The 20,227-nt window shown below is 35.3% G+C and overlaps 1 long non-coding RNA gene across 7 annotated transcripts; it reads right to left on the bottom strand.

Annotated features, from left to right (window-relative positions):
* Positions 1–9,430: 9,430 nt before the first annotated feature.
* On the bottom strand, positions 9,431–17,456 carry LOC141598824 (uncharacterized). Of its 7 annotated transcripts, none has more exons than XR_012523637.1 (5): positions 17,267–17,456; positions 16,630–16,776; positions 14,297–14,556; positions 13,854–14,066; positions 9,431–9,805 (listed from the first exon to the last, which is right to left on the bottom strand). It is a non-coding gene; the product is annotated as an uncharacterized LOC141598824 (long non-coding RNA). The 7 variants fall into 7 exon arrangements; XR_012523634.1 differs by having other exon boundaries at positions 9,431–9,825; XR_012523636.1 differs by having other exon boundaries at positions 9,431–9,793; positions 14,292–14,556; positions 17,267–17,454.
* Between the last annotated feature and the right edge of the window lie 2,771 nt (positions 17,457–20,227).

The following is a 20,227-nucleotide window of genomic DNA, read 5'->3' on the forward strand; positions in this document are numbered from 1 at the left end:
AAAGAATGGGAAGAGGAGCACGCGAAAAACGAGAACCTTCATGGAAGAAGGATTACTATTGCAAGTCCACGAGAATAATTACACCCACGTCGCATGCTCATCACGGACAAAGATCATCCACGGTGTCAGGTACACGATATCCATTGGCAAATTATGTTATTACCGATTGTTTCACTAATTCTCATCAAGCTTTTCTAGCCAAAATTGATAAGCACAGGGAACCAAATTATTATCATGAGGCAGCCAAAATCATGGAATGGAGAGAAGCAATGAAAAAGGAAATTGATGCTTTGGAACAAAATGGTACATGGAAGATAGTTAATTTGCCGGAAGGGAAGAGACACATCGGATGCAAATGGGTATATAAAATCAAGTACCATGCCAATGGAACAATTGAGAGATACAAGGCAAGATTAGTGGCACAAGGCTTCACGCAAATAGAAGGAGTCGATTTTCATGAAACATATGCACCGGTAGCAAAGATGACAAGTGTTCGATGCATGTTAGCCGTTGTCGTGATGAAAGGTTGGAATGTTGAACAATTAGATGTAAACAACGCTTTCTTGCATGGAGACCTCGATGAAGAAGTTTATATGAGGATTCCCCAAGGTTTTGAAAGGAGAGGAGAAAATAAAGTTTGCAAGTTGATGAAATCGATTTACGGATTGAAGCAAGCTTCTCGAAACTGGTTTGCCAAGTTAACGGAGGCCATGAAGAGTTACGGGTTCACGCAATCTTTGGCAGATTACTCCCTGTTTACGCTCAATCAAGACGGAATATTTATAGGCGTACTCGTGTATGTAGACGATATGATTGTGGTAAGTAATGATCAGAGAGCTTGTGCAATTTTTAAAATTTTTTTAGATACAAAATTTGGCATCAAAGATTTGGGAAGACTCAAATATTTCTTGGGAATAGAGGTAGCTCATGGAGGGAATGAGTTATTCCTTAATCAAAGAAAGTATGCAATGAATATAATTGAAGAAAGCGGAATGGCAGGTGCAAAGACGGCATACACCCCATACAACCGCGACATAATTTGGCACTAGCTCAGGGATATGTTTTGAAGGATATAATGAAATATCGTCGTTTAGTTGGAAGGTTGGTATACTTGACAATAACTCGGCCAGACCTTGTGTACGCGGTACATATATTGTCACAATTTGTGAACGAACCGAGGAAAGAGCATTGGGAAGCGGCTTTAAGAGTGGTTCGATACATTAAACGAAATCCAAGTAAGGGAATCACGTTCAAGAAGAGTTCAGATTTTCAGTTGAAAGGTTATTGTGACTCGGATTATGCGAGCTGTCCATTGACAAGAAGGTCACTAAGCGGGTATTTTGTGTCGATAGGATGATCACCTATCTCATGGAGAGCAAAAAAGCGAGTGACAGTGGCAAAATCTACCGCGGAAGCGGAGTATAGGGCAATGGGAGCTGTAACTAGTGAGCTAATATGGCTCAAGTCTTTTTTGGCATCACTCGGAATTTTTCACGACAAACCAATGCATTTGTACTGTGACAATCAAGCAACACTTCATATATCAAAGAACCCGGTGTTTCATGATCGAACTAAACATGTAGAAATTGATTGTCATTTTGTGCGACAACATTTGATTTCAAATACGATTAATACGTTCCATGTTCGGAGTAAGGAGCAGATTGCGGATTTATTTACAAAGGCGCTCGGAGGGGAATCGTATGATCATTTGCAGTTCAAGTTGGGACTTGGCTTACCAAGTGCTCCAATTTGAGGGGGAGTATTAGAATATGAGATATGGTCAATATTGGAGATAATATTGTTCCGTATAGTCTTCCATATTTAGCTTATGTAATATCCCGAGAAAAATAAGACTGTTATTATCCGTATAGAGACTAGTATTTGATTAAATTAGAGTTATCTTCAGTATAGTTGGATATGTAGTTTTTAACCCGAGTTGAAAACAATCTCGTTTGAGTCACCCTTTAAAGGTGTAATGTAACCAATACATGTTTATCTATATATGATGTTACTTAGTGGTTAAGTAATAATATTTGAATGGATAGTTATGACTTTGGATATACATGTATGTGTTTATCTGGTACGTAGTAAATAGGATAAGCTTAATTTGTTTCTTGCTCATTAAGGTAGAGGAAGCCGTATAGCATTTGTTCACTAAAAGCCTTCATGACGATGGCTATAAATAGCCAACCATCCACCATTTTTTTAGAAGCATAAAAATATGAGAGGAACGACCAAAAGTTACAATAATCCATATTTCCCTTATTTCATCTATCTTTTACTCCGTATATAATAACTATAAGGTATGATTTCGGGACCCTTCGTCGTAGAAATAAGTAATAATGTACTACTTATTGTATAGTATTATCAACCGTATAATGTTATATTATCATTATGTTACCCACATGTTATATTAACTGTCTTTATATGAAAATGTGACTGTCATGTCAGTACTTTTGTTATAATGTACTATTGGCCAATTGTAGCATTCGGAATACGATTACGGGAGGGGGACAACATTACAAATTTGACCTGTGTACATGGAAGGGGGCACTGCCTCATGTGAACTACGGTTCTGATTATTACGGTAAAAATGCCGGGGGTTTACACGGGTCTTAGACTCGGGATCCTGTGTACATGGAGGAGGGCTTAGCCCGGGGAGTTTTTACTCCGTAATGTGTCTCATTTCAGTAATAGTAGACCGGTAATCTATATTTTGCATATTATGATAAAATGACAGGTTGTGCATGTCTTTTTATTTAATAATTATTTGACTGTGTTCATATGACCTATTTTCTATACTTGTGAGATGTGAATTGAGTAAATTACTAAAAGCAGGTAAGTAGGGCCGGTGGAGGTGACCGGAGTCATACTCAGCCTGTGGTTGGCTGATTCCGTTACTTTCATTCTTTTTCAGGTACAAGTAAGGGGGAAGGTCAAGTGTGAGGATTTTCAGATGACCTAATAGGATGAATATGTTATAGAGTTATTAGTTTCTATCTTTAACATATGTTTTTATCTTTACTTTTGCATAAGCCTTGTATTCTCCGAAGGGGGAATACGGCGGTGACGCCCTTGTATTTCCGCTGCTGTCTATTATTAATAAAAAGAGCTATTTTGAGCTGCCTGTCTGCTTTTCGGGGGCGTTACAAAATGGTATCAGAGCAACTCTGCAACCGCGTGTTGAGCCTTCGGCCATACGTCTAGCGGGGGTATAGATTTTTGGGTCTAGTATAAAACTCGTATCAAACACATATATAGAAACCGACTAAAAGAGAGAGGGGTAGATATAAAGTGTCTCAGATTACTTGTTTACGTGACTTGTTTATTAGTTTATACTTGCCTTAATGATGTATAGTATGGGTGATCTGTTTTTCTTCTGCATGCATTACATATAGTTGCATGGACTTTCTAGTCTCATGGAGTTATAGTATATTTTCAAATTTCGGGACATTCTACCTTTAAAATTTCTAGCTTTTGCCTTGCGTTCATTAATTTGAGTGTTGTGATTTTGACGTATTTATAACCAAACGGTATGTTTCGCATATTACAAAAAATTTCAACTTGTTGCTGTTTGTCTTTGGTATTTTGAAAATTTCATGTTATATATTCAAAAAAAAAAAAAAAAAAAATTATTTACCTTTGCGAAGATTTTGAAAATAAAATTTTAATTTTGTTTTCTTTAACTTTATGCGGTTGGTGAGATGCTATGACTTGTTATTAGAGGCATCTAATAACAGGTTCAGCACCTACTAACACATGATTTGAGTTTTTCTTTAAATTGGATTACATTAATTCTTGTTCGCGACGGGAATTACTGCCTTCCATTTTATAAGACACACGTTTTTACTCATTTTATAAATGTGATTGAAAGACTTTTGTTATATTCTTATATAATTCTTAAGTTTTGATAAACAAAGTTTTAACTTTTCTATTTTCTATTTTCAAGTTTCGGGACGAAACTTATTTTAAGGAGGGTAGAATGTAATATCCCGAGAAAAATAAGACTGTTATTATCCGTATAGAGACTAGTATTTGATTAAATTAGAGTTATCTTCAGTATAGTTGGATATGTAGTTTTTAACCCGAGTTGAAAACAATCTCGTTTGAGTCACCCTTTAAAGGTGTAATGTAACCAATACATGTTTATCTATATATGATGTTACTTAGTGGTTAAGTAATAATATTTGAATGGATAGTTATGACTTTGGATATACATGTATGTGTTTATCTGGTACGTAGTAAATAGGATAAGCTTAATTTGTTTCTTGCTCATTAAGGTAGAGGAAGCCGTATAGCATTTGTTCACTAAAAGCCTTCATGACGATGGCTATAAATAGCCAACCATCCACCATTTTTTTAGAAGCATAAAAATATGAGAGGAACGACCAAAAGTTACAATAATCCATATTTCCCTTATTTCATCTATCTTTTACTCCGTATATAATAACTATAAGGTATGATTTCGGGACCCTTCGTCGTAGAAATAAGTAATAATGTACTACTTATTGTATAGTATTATCAACCGTATAATGTTATATTATCATTATGTTACCCACATGTTATATTAACTGTCTTTATATGAAAATGTGACTGTCATGTCAGTACTTTTGTTATAATGTACTATTGGCCAATTGTAGCATTCGGAATACGATTACGGGAGGGGACAACATTACAAATTTGACTGTGTACATGGAAGGGGCACTCGCCTCATGTGAACTACGGTTCGATTATTATTACGGTAAAAATGCCGGGGGGTTTACACGGGTCTTAGACTCGGGATCCTGTGTACATGGAGGAGGGCTTAGCCCGGGGAGTTTTTACTCCGTAATGTGTCTCATTTCAGTAATAGTAGACCGGTAATCTATATTTTGCATATTATGATAAAATGACAGGTTGTGCATGTCTTTTTATTTAATAATTATTTGACTGTGTTCATATGACCTATTTTCTATACTTGTGAGATGTGAATTGAGTAAATTACTAAAAGCAGGTAAGTAGGGCCGGTGGAGGTGACCGGAGTCATACTCAGCCTGTGGTTGGCTGATTCCGTTACTTTCATTCTTTTTCAGGTACAAGTAAGGGGGAAGGTCAAGTGTGAGGATTTTCAGATGACCTAATAGGATGAATATGTTATAGAGTTATTAGTTTCTATCTTTAACATATGTTTTTATCTTTACTTTTGCATAAGCCTTGTATTCTCCGAAGGGGGAATACGGCGGTGACGCCCTTGTATTTCCGCTGCTGTCTATTATTAATAAAAAGAGCTATTTTGAGCTGCCTGTCTGCTTTTCGGGGGCGTTACAGCTTAATATTGTTGTATATTGTTATTCAGTTTTCCTATTTTGTAGGATTAACTTTAGGAAAGATATAACCTAATTGTGTATATAAGTATAGGTGTAATCTGACTCTTTGATTATGAACGAATAACACAATATTCATCTTCTTTCTTGTTCCTAGAAATTTCACAATAGCATAGAAATACGTGCATAAAAAGGCCTAAAAGGACTATATAAAATGCACGTATCACAAACATTTTCAGTTACTACAACATATACAATAGAACATTACAAATAGGCCCGTGCATCGCACTGGCATTAAATCTAGTATATACTTAAAAAAGGAGCTTTTCAAGCGATGTTATTGGTTCAAATTTGATGAATTATTTTTAAGTTATAAAATATTAAAATAAGATAAATATATTAGTATTTAATTGTAAACTATTGAAAAGTTATCTACTTACATCGGTTAAAAAAATATAAAAAGATAAATATCTAATTTAAATATTGATTCAACTCTATTAATGGACATAGGACTCCTCGGTCCTCATAATATCAATCAATATGCATATGTATATATGTATTCTTCCAAACAATTGTAGGCTTTGTAGCATTAAGTTATTTTACATTTATGTTTTTTTTTTTTTTTTGTCTATATGAACGAATTGTATAGCTCCTGTATTTTTATGTCCATTAATGAGGAATGAATTTATTCTTTCTTCCTTACTTTGTCATTATTTGATTATTTATGTATTGATTTCTCCCTCTTGATTGTACTGTTTCATGTATTCATTTGTTTCTTCAATCCCATCTAATACTTCATTATTCATTGTGGTCTTAATTTTTGTCACAGATCACGTGACTTAAGCAGGGCAATATTAATGGACACGAATACTGATGAAGATGTATACACTCTTGATACTGTAAGCTATTGCTCTTATATACGGATTGCGGAGTATATGGTTATTACTATTATTATCTTTGACGTGTTTTAATTTAATAACTCTCATGCAGTATGCTTATAAGTTATAATGCATGCCCATTGCATTGGTGCGTAATTCTATCTTTATAACTATGCTCTATGCTTCAACTCTTATACTAATCTTATAAACTTGATTTGTATTATTGTATAGATTGTAGCCGAATCGGCCTTTCTTTAGAGTCCTCTAAAAAGGGCTCTGATATCATGGTAGAATTCGATAGAGGAAGGTTCATAGAAGATAATTGTATTGATAATTGTTCGTCACATAAATTGTTAATTTACCCATGTATAAAGCAACTATAAACTATTTACTGGGACCGGGAAAGTAATAATTAAATAAAAAATGAAATTGTTTAATGGGTTTGCCATGTTATTATTATTTACTTCTCCAGTAAGTGCACAAGAAAGTCTAATTATGATTGTTATTCTAATTATTAATAATCTAATTTTCGCGGCGGAATTACTTAATATTTGAGAGTAGGTAGTAAAAAGTTCATAAACCAATCATTTACAACGACTCTTACAATTTGGCCTGTGATTATAGACTTTGCAACAAATAGAGAGCATGATAATTGCAATTTAATTAAGATTATAACATAAACGAAGACAAACATGCCTCAAACACGACACCTATTTAAAAAATCACAAATTTACTAATAATTAGAAGGTCTATATAGTTACTCTTAACAGTCTCACATAAAAATTATTACGCTTAACAGTCTCACATAAAAATGGTCTATATTCAATCACAAATTCTTAAAAAGACGATAAGACACAAAATGAATATAGTCTATACCCAATAGTATTAATAATCATACTAACACTAAGTCTCATGATAATTATATCACTGTTTTGGTCTCTTCAGTTGGATTAGGGAATGAAATCTTACAATTTGCTTGACGAAAGTTAAAAAGTGTTCACATCTTAGAAATTATTATTGTGTATAACTCGGGTAACCCTGACATGAAATCTATTCATACATAATTGAAGAATAGAAAAGAATGTTTATCACAAATTGAAAATAAACTACTGCAAGAATTTGATCAATAATAGAATAGGTTATATAATTTTGAATGTAAGAGAATTCTAGCTGCGCAACTATACAATATCTATTTGAGTAGGATACAAGGTCTATTTGTATACCTAAACACCTTTTATATTATGAGCATGATAGATATCGTTTTCCTCAATATTGGTTTGTTATTATACTGTTACTATATATTTAAGCAAAAAGCATTTCTCCAATATTACAATTTTGATCAAATCATATGTGTAAGAGATTTGCACAAATCACGATCCTAGGTGTCGAACCCCAAATATTATGCAAAATGGTCTACCCAAAAGAGCAATCAATAATTATTATGGTGTTCTTTGGAGATCAGTAACAATTATCACACAAATTGACCAAAATATAGGTATATATTAGTAATAATTAAAATGCTTTAAAACAACAATCTCGATCAAGATAAATATTTAGAAATTAATTCTAGATATTACCCGGCCAACGGCCGGGCATGAAATCTAGTTATAAATTTATAACAAAAATCCTAATGAAATAGTCTTGGGTTGTTTGGGGGTCAGTCACATTATGCACAATACACTTAATTAAGTACTTGTTAAAAAATTTAATATGTTCTTTCTCGAGTCTAAAAATAAAAACAATACGATTATATCACGTTCTCTATGCACCCACTAATTTTTCTGTCATATTTTTGACAACTAGTTGTTGCTCCGCGCCCTACCGGACGCGGTGCCCCAATTCGGCTAATCGTGTAGGTGACCTCATTAGAAAGATCGCAATCGAAATTGATATTGCCATTCATCTTGCCCAAAACATGTAAAGAACACGTAAGTGTTGTACTACAATAGGATGCGCCTAAAATCAAGCTTTAATGTTTGGTGTTAGAAGGAATGCTATGTGAACATCCAGTTTCGGAGTCCAAGACAATACAAGCTACATGACATTTTTAATTCCTAACCCTGCAAAGACGTTTCCCCTTCAAAGTCATTCTAGTATCCTCACAAACTGGAGAAAAATAAAATAAAATGATGAAACCTTCTTTGCCTGATTTTGGAATCTATCTTCTTCCAATCCAAACCCTTAACCGTCAGTCCCTCTCGCACCACCACCACTTCTCTCTTCATCAGTCCACCACCATTCACACTCTCTCGTTAATATTACTATAACTACATACTACTACTGGTCTCTAAGACCAACGACTCATCCCTCTGCCACTTCATCCCGAAATCCATACTATTCAAACCAAGACTAACATTACAACCTTTCGAGAGTATAGGCCTAATACCCAAAATATTATAGAACAAAACACCAAACTAACTCATATTCACAAAATTCCTATCATTATTGGCGGTTTATCACTCCAATTAATTTACTATTTAGTAGCATCACTGCTCTTAAACAATTCAATTCAAAGAAATATCGATTCATCTATAATAACTCTCCCAACACCCAAAAAGAACTAAAAATAAAACTAAAAAGTACTCGAAGTTAATTTACTTATTAGCAACACCACTGCTCGTAAAGTCTCCAATTCAAAGAAATACCGATTCATCTATAATAACTCTCCCGACACACACAAAAAAGGAAACAAAACTAACTAAAAAGTACTTGAAAATAACTACAAACTCCAGTACACGTTATTACATTACTGGCTAAATTACATTATGCACCTTAAGAGAAGTTGAGTGTCATGTTACAAAAACATTTAATTCTCACGAAAGATTAATTGTTTAGGAAAGAATGACATGTTAAGAAAAACAAATCACGATAATAAGAAAAACTATGTAGCCTCTCAACTTGTAAGATAAGCGCACGTGTTGAACCACATAAATGACTTTGCTTAGATATAGGAACTTGGAGTGAGACAAATTCATGTAACAAGATAGGAGTGGAATGTGAAAGCATTAGGAAGAGAGGCGTATTTCCACTCTCTCAATCCCAAAAACAAAAAAAAAATATTCTTTAGCTACATCAACTGGGAATTTCATTTTCAAATTTTGGCGTGCATTACAACCACTACTAAACCCCGTCATCTTTGGAAACTAAATGTAGAAACTTATCATCTGGCTAGATGGTGAAATAAAATTAATAATTACTGGGGTATCATTGTATCACACTCATTTTTGAGAAGTCCACAACAACGAGATAAAAGGTAAAAATATTAACTTGTAATTGTCGAAGAATGACATGTTTCTAAGTTTAGGGACAACTTCAATAAATTGGTATAGCTCCCACAACAGTTACTCATCTAGCGCGAGATTATACAATTGTGTACTTTAGCATCCAATGGATTGATTGCTATAAGTAAACCAAAAGTATTAAACATTCAATACAACAAAACCATGTCACAATTCACAAAGCTAAGACCTTGCTATATAACAGACCATATAATGGAATGATGCTCCATAGTAGATGATAAGGACTAAAAGCTTGCAAGTATGGTACTTCTAAGAGACCCTTCTTGCCCAAGTCCTTGTTCATGAAGATTCGCCAGCAATGACTCAATATAGCCTGTAAAACCCACTGCATATGCTGAGGCTTTACTATAAGGAGAGAAATATGGTTGTCTATTATATAAACGAAGAGACATAAAGCTACATGAAGTAAGTGAAAAAAAAACTACACGATGTAAAGCAAAGTTGTTAGCATGAGGTAATTCACAGTCATTACATGTTTGACGATACTCATCCAAGTTAGTATGAACTATTTCAATACAATATAATGTTCATGCAACTACAAAAATGAGAATGTAAACTCTATGACAAAGCGAAAATGCAAACTCTACAAAGTAATCCAGATTTTACCTTCTCAAGAAAATATCATGACTCAATGCCTATATACCATATTACAAACACAAGAAAAATGACTCGCTAGTCTAAAAATTGAACTACCGAATTTAATCCCTGAGACAAATAACATCTCGACAAATTAGTTCAAAAGCAAGAACTTCATTTGACTTATGGAAACATCAACGTTCTTAATTATTAATAAGTTTTTTTTGTCCAAAACTACCTTATATCTAGGGGTATTTATAAAAAAAACTACCTTATATTATTTTTCTTGTTTTAAACTACCTTTGTTTTCTCTTTTCTTGATCAAAAACAACCTAAACTCACGATATGACGAGATTTGATCGATTTAGCGACATTAACCTATCTCACATGACTCTGTTAACATCAAACAAGCATAAAAACCACAATTTAACTTCAGCTGACCAAGATTTATGTTTTTCACATTTCAATAATAACTATGAGCATCTACTAAAATTAAGCATAAGTACATCATGACTTCCCAAAATCTGATCTAGGCATGATTTAAACATTAAAGAGTCGTATGAGATAGTTTAAAGCCGAAAAACTAACCAAATTTGTCTATACTATTAGCATAGGTAGTTATTGACCAAAAATAAAGAAAACAAAGGTAGTTGAAAAAAAAAAAAAATAATACTCCCTCCTATTCATCATTTTCTTCCCTATTTCCTTATTCGGATTATTCGGGTTTTCTTCCCTATTTCCTTTTTTGGGTTGATTTGTGTGGTCCAAATTAAATTACATGTGGGGTAGTGTGTTTTGTGTGGTCCAAAATCACTTTCTTATTTCTTGTGCAAAAAGGAAAGGGGAAGAATATAGTGAATAGGAGGGAGTATAAGGTAGTGTTTTTACAAATACCCCTAAATATAAGGTAGCTTTTGACAAAAAACCCTATTAATAAAGTACTCAATTACGTCATCGAATAATCTCCAGCTTTTGCCATGAACATATATAAAACCTTCGACATGCTTTATGTCCAAGAATCGTGAATAACAACCTCCTAGCAACCTCCAAACTGAAAAATATCACTAATGCCACCCCATCAAAAATGTCATCATTTATAGTCTGAAACTCTAAGCTATACCTCGGTTGGTCACCGTCCTTGGCAAAAGTTGCAAGCACATACCCCAAAGTGAAACATTTCAACACAATGTTGCCTAGAAATTGAACTTTGAATAGCTAGCTTTTTTTCACCCAAAAATTTCGACATCTTGGAAAATGTTCAGAATTTTTTTCTAAAAAACAATACTTTGATTTTCCTTCCTCAAAGTCTCAAACTCACCCTCACCCTCACCCCTTCCCCTGCTTCCTCAAATTCATGTTCCAAATATTCCAAAGCATACACCGTAATGTAACAAATGTGATACAAACCAATTACATTTGGAAGGCAGTTTAGAAACATTTGCTTCAATCTTAATTTACGAAAATCACATTAAACGACTCAGTTACCCTATAACGAAGTGCTTATGTGTTTTTTATATCTTTTTAAAATATCCTGAAACTATGAATCACACGTAAAGCATGCTCAAATCAGTAATTGTCAGTAACTTTAAAAACTGGTGCTACTACTTTTCGTCCTTCAAAATCATGGCCATGATCAACCGAAAAGTTCGCAAGAGTCCCTCTTGAACAATTTACTAAAAAAACATCTGCCATTTCGAGGTACTTAATACAAGACCAAGTATATGCCTACCATATCAGAGTCCCCTCCAAAGCTCCGACTATATCAACACGATATATTATAATTAATATGACAAAGCAATAATCTAACCCATCGGGCTCATAATGAGTTAGTTGAATCACTTCAATAATAAGCATCCTCAAGTCCTAATCCTACCTTCATATTGATAATTTCCTAGCACATTACAAAACAAAGAGAAATCCCAAGATCTCTTTAATTTGTGATGTTCATGTGAGTGACGTCAAAAGCTCCAAACCCCAAACCGTAGAAAACAATTTAAATTATATAACATTAAAAAACTATTCATCAAACTTCAGCCATCAAATTATAATCATAATAATCCCACTATTCTCATTTAAAAATGTATCAGATATACGAGGGGTTTAAAACTCCATCTCTAATCACCATACAAGGCTGAATCAAAGTAGATCACGGATTAACAACGATACATGGCATAATATTAAGAGATTCAAATAGAAAGAGAATACTAAATGGAATTCCAAATACTTTAATTTCTTTTCAAATTATAAACGGATGACTCCCAAACCTAGTTGTCTATTCATGCCCACTCCTTATGCATGACATGACAGGCCAAAGTCTGCAGCCTAGCAAATAATGTAATGGATGTAAAAAAGAAAAAAATTCACGTCCCAATGTCTATATTAACATAATTAACAGACCTGAATAGGAAATTAAATTGCTTGAGTTTTTGTTATCAGGCCACCTCAATTCTGTTCTTGACATCAAACCGCTCACGTCTACGTATTATCTATGTAGCACCAATTCAACAACAACCAGTGTTCGGCAAGAATAACCCCTTTCATCCCAATAATTTAATAGGTCTTGCAATGTGTATTTAACAGAGTTTAACAATAAAATACCATAGTAGCTAGGATGACCAACATGTAAAATATATGTATACAATAGAATCAATGCTATCATAGCTACTTAGGCGTAAAAGATTCGATTCTATCATAGCTACTCCCTCCAGCTTGACTGGTAGTTTGCAGGGAGAGACTCTCTCTCCCTTCCTCTATCCCCTACCCCCGCCGTCCTTCAATCCGAACAAAATCAAGCATAGACTACCTCTCCCTCCCTCTGACCCCCGTCCTTCCAATCTCTACAAAATAAAGCAAAGGTAATCTATCCGCCACTCGATTCCCTCTCCCTTTCTCTCTCCACTAACCTTCTTCTCCCTCACTCAGACCATCTATCCATTCCCCTGCCTCACAATCTTAACAAAACCAAAAACGTACATACGCTCCCCCTCTCCTCCTCACTTGGATCTGGCCTCCACCATTTTCACCCTACCCCGTATTATAATTAAACAATTATCTCTAAAATTAATGCTGTGATTTTTAAAGACAAATCAGAACTCAGGATTTTTTGTTACCTTACAATTAGATTGAAGCAATAAGCCCCCAATTAACATAAACATCAATCGCCCCTTTCCATTATAAATGTTTCCAGAGAGAGGGATCCGAATTCTGTAACATCTCAGTTCAGTTCCCCATCACAAACTTACCTCAATCACTAAAATTCTACAAGCAGTGCCTACCCAGTCCATCGAGATCCTAAATTACTAAAATTCCAGCTTAACTAACTCCAAAATAATCCATATTTATTCACAAATTCCATTGCCACAGCTTAATCCATCAATACCTATCCCAAATAATGAACGCAAAAAACATCAACCACAAACTCCCTTAATTAATAAGTCGAGGGTTCACACAGACAAAATTCCCGGAAAAAAAGGGGGAAATACTTTTTTCACCTCATGTGGAATCTGTATAAAATAAAGTCATATCAGTGATTAAATCGTATAAACTCAAACACAAAAGTTAAAATTAGTATTGAAAAACAAGTTTTTACAAAAAAAAAGTGTACTATTTTCGCACCAATAGATCTATAGTAGCAATTTGTTTTTGTTAAATAACAGGGAAAATCAACCGAAAAAACACACCCAAAAGCAAACAAATAAAAGAGACCAAAACTTTCAATATAACAAACAATTCAAACAACAACAATCAATTCAAAAAAATACAGCACCCGATTAAAATAAAGCATATAATAAACAAACCTTGGGACAAAGTAGCAAAACCATGCGCACGATTAACGTTTCAACCGGTAAGGAGAATTGAACCCAGAAATTTGTGTTACGTTGTCAGTAGACTGAAGTAATAAGCATATTACTCGATGACTTATTCATCAATCGCCCTCTTCCATTAACCAAGTATGCTTTACTTTCCATATTTCCGCTATCCATCCTTTGTTAAAGCACATAGTTACCATCCTGCATAAAATAATATCCAAATTAGCAATCATCTGAACAATAAATACAACCGAAACCATCCCAACAAACCCAAACAGAAACACAAAAAGAAATGATAGGAACCCTAGGCAAAACTCCAAATGTAGTGTACACAAATTTCATACAACTCTATTGAAGGCAGAAAGAAAGAGCAACACATGACAAGAGTAGTGAAACTTAATATATTACACGGAGCAAGTAAATAACCTCACCCAAACCAAACAACCAGGTAAGCTGGTACCCCAAGTAGTAGCAGCTCATCAGCCCAAATGATGGATGCCCGAATAATCACACAGTACTGCTCATAGGGAGGAGATCTGGAGCGTACACAGATGAATAGCCAGATGCTCGTTGTTCACTTCTGGCGTGTAACCAAGACTAACTAAACCCATTAAAGTGGAACCCTAACCAAGCCGGTGAACTCACCATTGACTGCCGAACCAAAAGCGCCTCACGCAAACTACCAACAACACTGGAAAACACAGTTAAAGAATCAAACCAGTTAAACAACATTCTATATGGAAAAACAGCTGATCGCACCACACCTATAATTTCAGAACCCTTGACACGGCGAGGATCAGGTCTATCCAATTTTAAAAAGAGCAAACTATATTGGCGTATACGGGCTCACGAAACACTTAAGGAGTACCAATAAACCCGTCACTAAGACGACTACCAAACCATTAAATCTCAACAAAGGGCCAACAAAAAGATCAGTTTAATACCCCAGCGAAAACTCGGCGATAAATAATAAGCATTCCCGAGGTCGTCGTCTAAAACGACAACCAAGAATACAAAATAAAAGAAGCGTTAAATAAACACATTATCCCAATATACCCCAATTCAACCTAAAAAAGAAAGACGCAAAACAAACACCAATGACTCGGTCAACCAGAAAACAACGGCATCCCACCCTAAATAAGTACGGACCCACTCCAATAAATTCCTAGAATCAGTCCAACAAACACCACAATCATATTCACTAACTCAAATGTACCTTTGTCTATAGCCATTGATGAGAATATTATAGGTAATGGAATCAGGTTGTATACCCTTGTCTCTCATCTGCTTTATCAAAGTATCAGCATCATCATCCTTCCCCTCCATAAACAGCTAGTGTACCAAAATATTATATGCGAACAATGTGGGGATAATACCACTCTCAACCATCTCATCCCTTTTAAAAAGGGTGATGCTCATTCATGGACATGATTTACTTAACCATGGACACGAATGACCATTGTACCCTTGTCATTTTTACACCCATTTTCCATTTTGTTTCGTAATCGATCACCTTTTACTTTTCCAGCGAAAAGCCTAGCTTTCAATCTATCAACAATTCAGCAAAAAAAGTAGCAGAATTGTTGGGCTAATTCACTTGACAACAATTTCCACATTCATTAAAGATTTAATATTTTAATTGTTCATGTATAATACATGAACACTCAAGTGTAGCACCGGAAATATCACGCTAATTAATTAGTGATCACATTGATTTGCTAGCAAATTCCCGAATTTCAAGAATTTGACAAAGGTTTTCATACACGTATTCACCAAAAACATAGATCTATGTATATATCATCATCAATTCAGCCTAACCTCTTAGTCAATCTACATCAATTAATCAGTCAAACAAGCAAATAATGTAAGCAACTAAGCACATAGTCTCATCATCATAGCATGATCATCGCATCCATGTTTGGTAGGGTAGTTAGTATTGATCATCAATAACAAACCCTAATTTCATCGACAATAATTTGAGAAGGTACTTTTTATTGACAATAATTTCTTCAAGCCCTAATTTCATTAATCTAAATTAATTTAATCTCCCTAATTTGATATAACATAATTAATAAATTAGAATTATTAATCAATCGACATGAGAATTAACGTTTCTAATTGAGTAATTTGACGGATTTGATTACTTTTGTGAGCAAAAGAAATAGAGAGAGTTTGTTTATTTGTTTTTTGGGGAAGGGTAAGATATGAAAAAGTAATGACAAAAAGTCCATGAAAGAGTAATCTTTGTACATGAAAGAGCAACTACGTTTAAAAAAGGCCTTGTCTAAGTGTCCGACATTACAGAAGCCGGAAATAAAGCATTGTATGTGACAGCGGTAGGCTTCAAACCAGTTTCAAGGATTTTATCGAAAACGAGGAGAGCATCATCAAGCATGACCTCCTTTAAGAGGGCACTAATAATAGAACTATAAGTATATGAATCAGGCTAAATAGCGCTTCATCTCAGCGAGAATCTTAAGAGCACGATCAATCTTACCCCAAGAGCAAAAGCCATGAACAATGGTATTAAAAGTGACAACATTAGGTTACAGTCAGCCAATTCCATAAAGCCTAGAAAATCAAAAGCATTATTTAACTTACCCTCCTTACAACCACATTAATCATGATATTAAAAGTGTGAGTATTTGAATTAATGTTCAACCTAAACACATCGGCTTACAAAACCCAGGCCGGCCACCTGAGTAGAATTCAATTTAAGAAACAAGGAGTATATGGTTACAAGTTTCAATCTTGGGCAACATACCTTGAGCTTTCATCATGTTAAAGCAATTGAAAGCCTCTTGAGATTTTTAAGCGTGCATAAACCTCTGATCCAATAATCATAGCAGAGAGAGAATGGTCACTGAGTTGATCGCAGGCATGTTGGAAATTGTTGGAGGCTGCACTGTACCTGACCACGACAGCAGCAAACAACAATAAGAGATTAGATGACAAAATAACACAAAGCTTCTTTGGCTTTGGAATATTATGGAATGAGAAGGAGGTCTACTAAGCACCCAAGAAAAGACCAGTATGAACGACTCAATAGCAAACAACAGTGGTACCGTTGCGCAGTAGCCGAACTACCAAACCCAGAATGGAAGCGATACAAATATGAACAATAATCACTATACTAATAACAACAATAATAAGAGTAATAATAATAATAATACCAGAAAACCATCAACGACAACAACACTACAACACTTGATCTCCAAATCAAGACCTAATTACAATATCCTATACCCTAATGAGATACAATTAAATCGGCAAAATAGAGATCTAAACAAACCACTAAAACGGAGCTCGCAGAGCACCAACATCAACATCATAACCCCTAACAATAATAATAACGAAATGCAATTGAAATAAACAAAATGAAAGAGATTAAGAGTAAATACCTTCGAGAGAGAGTTTGAGATGTTAGGTTTTGATGAGGGCGTTTTAGTGAGGAGTGAGAAGCAGAAGATGGATGAGAAGTCGAGAATGAGTGGAGTAGAGCGTTAGAATTAGGAAGAATGGGAAAAGATGTGGCTATGAGTGAATGAAAAATGAAGGACTGAGATTTAATGAAGAGATCCAACGGTAGAGGGGAGAACTTGGGTGGTACTATTCATAGCTACAGTACCACCAAGTCCTCTAGGGATAGGATCATTCTCAACGATTACATATGGGAGCTCAACACAGCTTTAGATACAACTGGAGCTTTCTTGTTCTTCGATCGAGGGATAATGCCAATAGACGAACAGTGGAATTGACTAACAATTTAGGATGTCATCATAGAAGCAGCAAGCCCGGTGTTAGAAGATATTACGGTATATTACAATAGGGTTTTTTGTCAAAAGGTACCTAACATTTATGGCACTTTGTACCAAGGTACCTAACATTTTTTTTTTTGCCCAAAGGTACCTAACATTTACTATGTATATGTCATATGGTACCAAATGTCTATTTCCGTTAAAAAAAAGTGGAACATCCGTTAGTTGACTGACGGAATCTATTTATCACTTCATGCCTTTCCTTTAAAACTTAATTTTTTTCCGCATATATTTCTCCATTACTTTTTCACATTCATCTTCCTTCATCTCTCCAAATATCATTCTCATTCATCTCTCCAAATATCATTCTCATCAAACATGTTCACCTCAAGCTCGACTAGAAATTCGTCAATGGTTGCTCCCAATTGCTGGTGCGTCATTCCTGCTAATCCTAAGGGTATGGGATGCAAATATACAATGCAGCCATGTAGGAGTAGAAACTGAAGTCCATGCTCTCCTGAAGGATTTGCAGGGGAAAGCCCGGATGTCAGTAGGGTGGAGGGCGATAGTGGTATATGGTGGAGCCCGCACGCTGGGTGCTATAAGATAAACGTCAACGCTGCTGTAATTAGCAGTGTAGGGCGTGGGCAGGGCGTGGGCTCGGGATGGTTATTCGGAATAGTAGCGGGGAAGTGATGCGGATGGGTGTGAGGCAAGTTCGAGAGCTGTTGTGTTTGGGCTAGAATTTGCAAGGCAAATCACTCAAATGGGGCTTGAAGATATCGTTTTCGAATCGAATTTGTTGTCTTTGGTGAGGATGTTAAAGGCAGGGGATTTTGCATCAAGCTATTCTGGTGTACTGGGTAAAGAAATTAGCTCTTTAGCCATGAGTTTTAACCCTTGTGAGTTTAGTTTTGTTCTTAAAAACGAAAATATTGTTGCTCATGGGATCGCACATCTTACTCCTTCGGTGTACACTACTAGGATTTGGTTAGGTTCGATTTCGGATGCGCTACTTTCATTCGGTTGTTTTGTCGGATGTTTCATCATCCCAGTGTTTATCTTTATTAACATAATAACAAGTTCTTTGTTTTCAAAAAAAGAAAAAGTTGTTTACCTTGGCCATATAGCTTGATCTTCTCTAATGGCAGTAGTACATGGAAAGGCAAGGGTAAAAGAAAAGGGTAAAGTAAGGATAAAAGAGAAAAAGAGAACTTGGAAGGAGGAGGGTGCTCCGTATAGATGAAACAGGGGCAAGTTTGGTTAAAACACTTGTTCTTTCCTAATGTCCGTCAGTCAACTAAACGGAGGATGTCTTTTTTTAACGGAAATAGACATTTGGTACCATACGACATATAAATAGTAAATGTTAGGTACCTTTGGGCAAAAAAAAAAATGTTAGGTGCCTTGGTACAAAGTGCCCTAAATATTAGGTACCTTTTGACAAAAAACCCATTACAATATACTGTAATCGGAATAATATAATATTATGAATAAAGTTATTATATGTTGCCTATAATAGTTGATACGATTTAGATCTCGGGAGTACTATAAATGTCGAGACAATGTAATATGGTATCAGAGCCTCACGCTCTTGAGGCCTAAAACCAATATTCCGCCGCCTTCCTGCCGGAGGGACTAATAAATTAAGGTGCCCTCCGGCGGGAATTTACGAAAATATAATAATTAGTGTTGGCGAAAATTTTATATACAATAATATTTCGTTTAAAAAAAAAGAAAAAGAAAAAAAGACGATTGAATAGAATTGGTTGTTGGCTAACGATGGCTTCAATTTGCTTTGATCTGAATTAAACCAGATGGTGTTTTTCATTGGCCGTTTTTATCATCTGATGAGATGATTTCCGACGATTGGACTGCATTCATCATGTGATGATTGGTGATGTAGGACGTTATAATTATTGGCGATTTACGAGAAATTCGATGCCGTGAGTCCTATACGCATCGATCGCCGAGTTACGCACCGATATTTGTCAAGTTCGAAAAAATGCGATGTTCTTGACAACGAAATTTCAACGATTTGGTGGGTTCGAAAAGCGACGACGTTCCCGCCCGACGAAACCGATTCAAAAAGAGAGCCGTTTCTCTTTGTCTACCTTGCAAACCCATGGAAATTTAGACAAATTACCATGGGTTTGAGGGGATGTTAGAAGATATTACGGTATATTACAATAAACCGTAATCGGAATAATATAATATTATGAATAAAGTTATTATATGTTGCCTATAATAGTTGATACGATTTAGATCTCGGGAGTACTATAAATGTCGAGACAATGTAATCATTCGAGACACAAATTATCAATAATACGAGCGACTCATTTATGCTTTCCCCTCTCTACGATTCTAATACCCGGCCCGCCAGCTCCCGCTTATCCTAGGGGTCGGTTCAAGGCCTGCTTAAGTGAGCCCAACCCGTCTTTGGGTCAGCCCGGCCCATGCACATGTCTAGTTCAACCTATGTTTGTGGCCACTGCCAATTTATTTCTTAAAAAAAATAGCTTTTTAAAAATTGAAAACGAGTTTGATGTTCGTATTCGGGTCTGGTTGACTATATCCAGATCCGTATCTCTTTCCAAAACAAAG

Source organism: Silene latifolia, chromosome 1 (genome assembly GCF_048544455.1).
Source record: "Silene latifolia isolate original U9 population chromosome 1, ASM4854445v1, whole genome shotgun sequence".
Lineage (NCBI taxonomy): Eukaryota > Viridiplantae > Streptophyta > Magnoliopsida > Caryophyllales > Caryophyllaceae > Silene > Silene latifolia.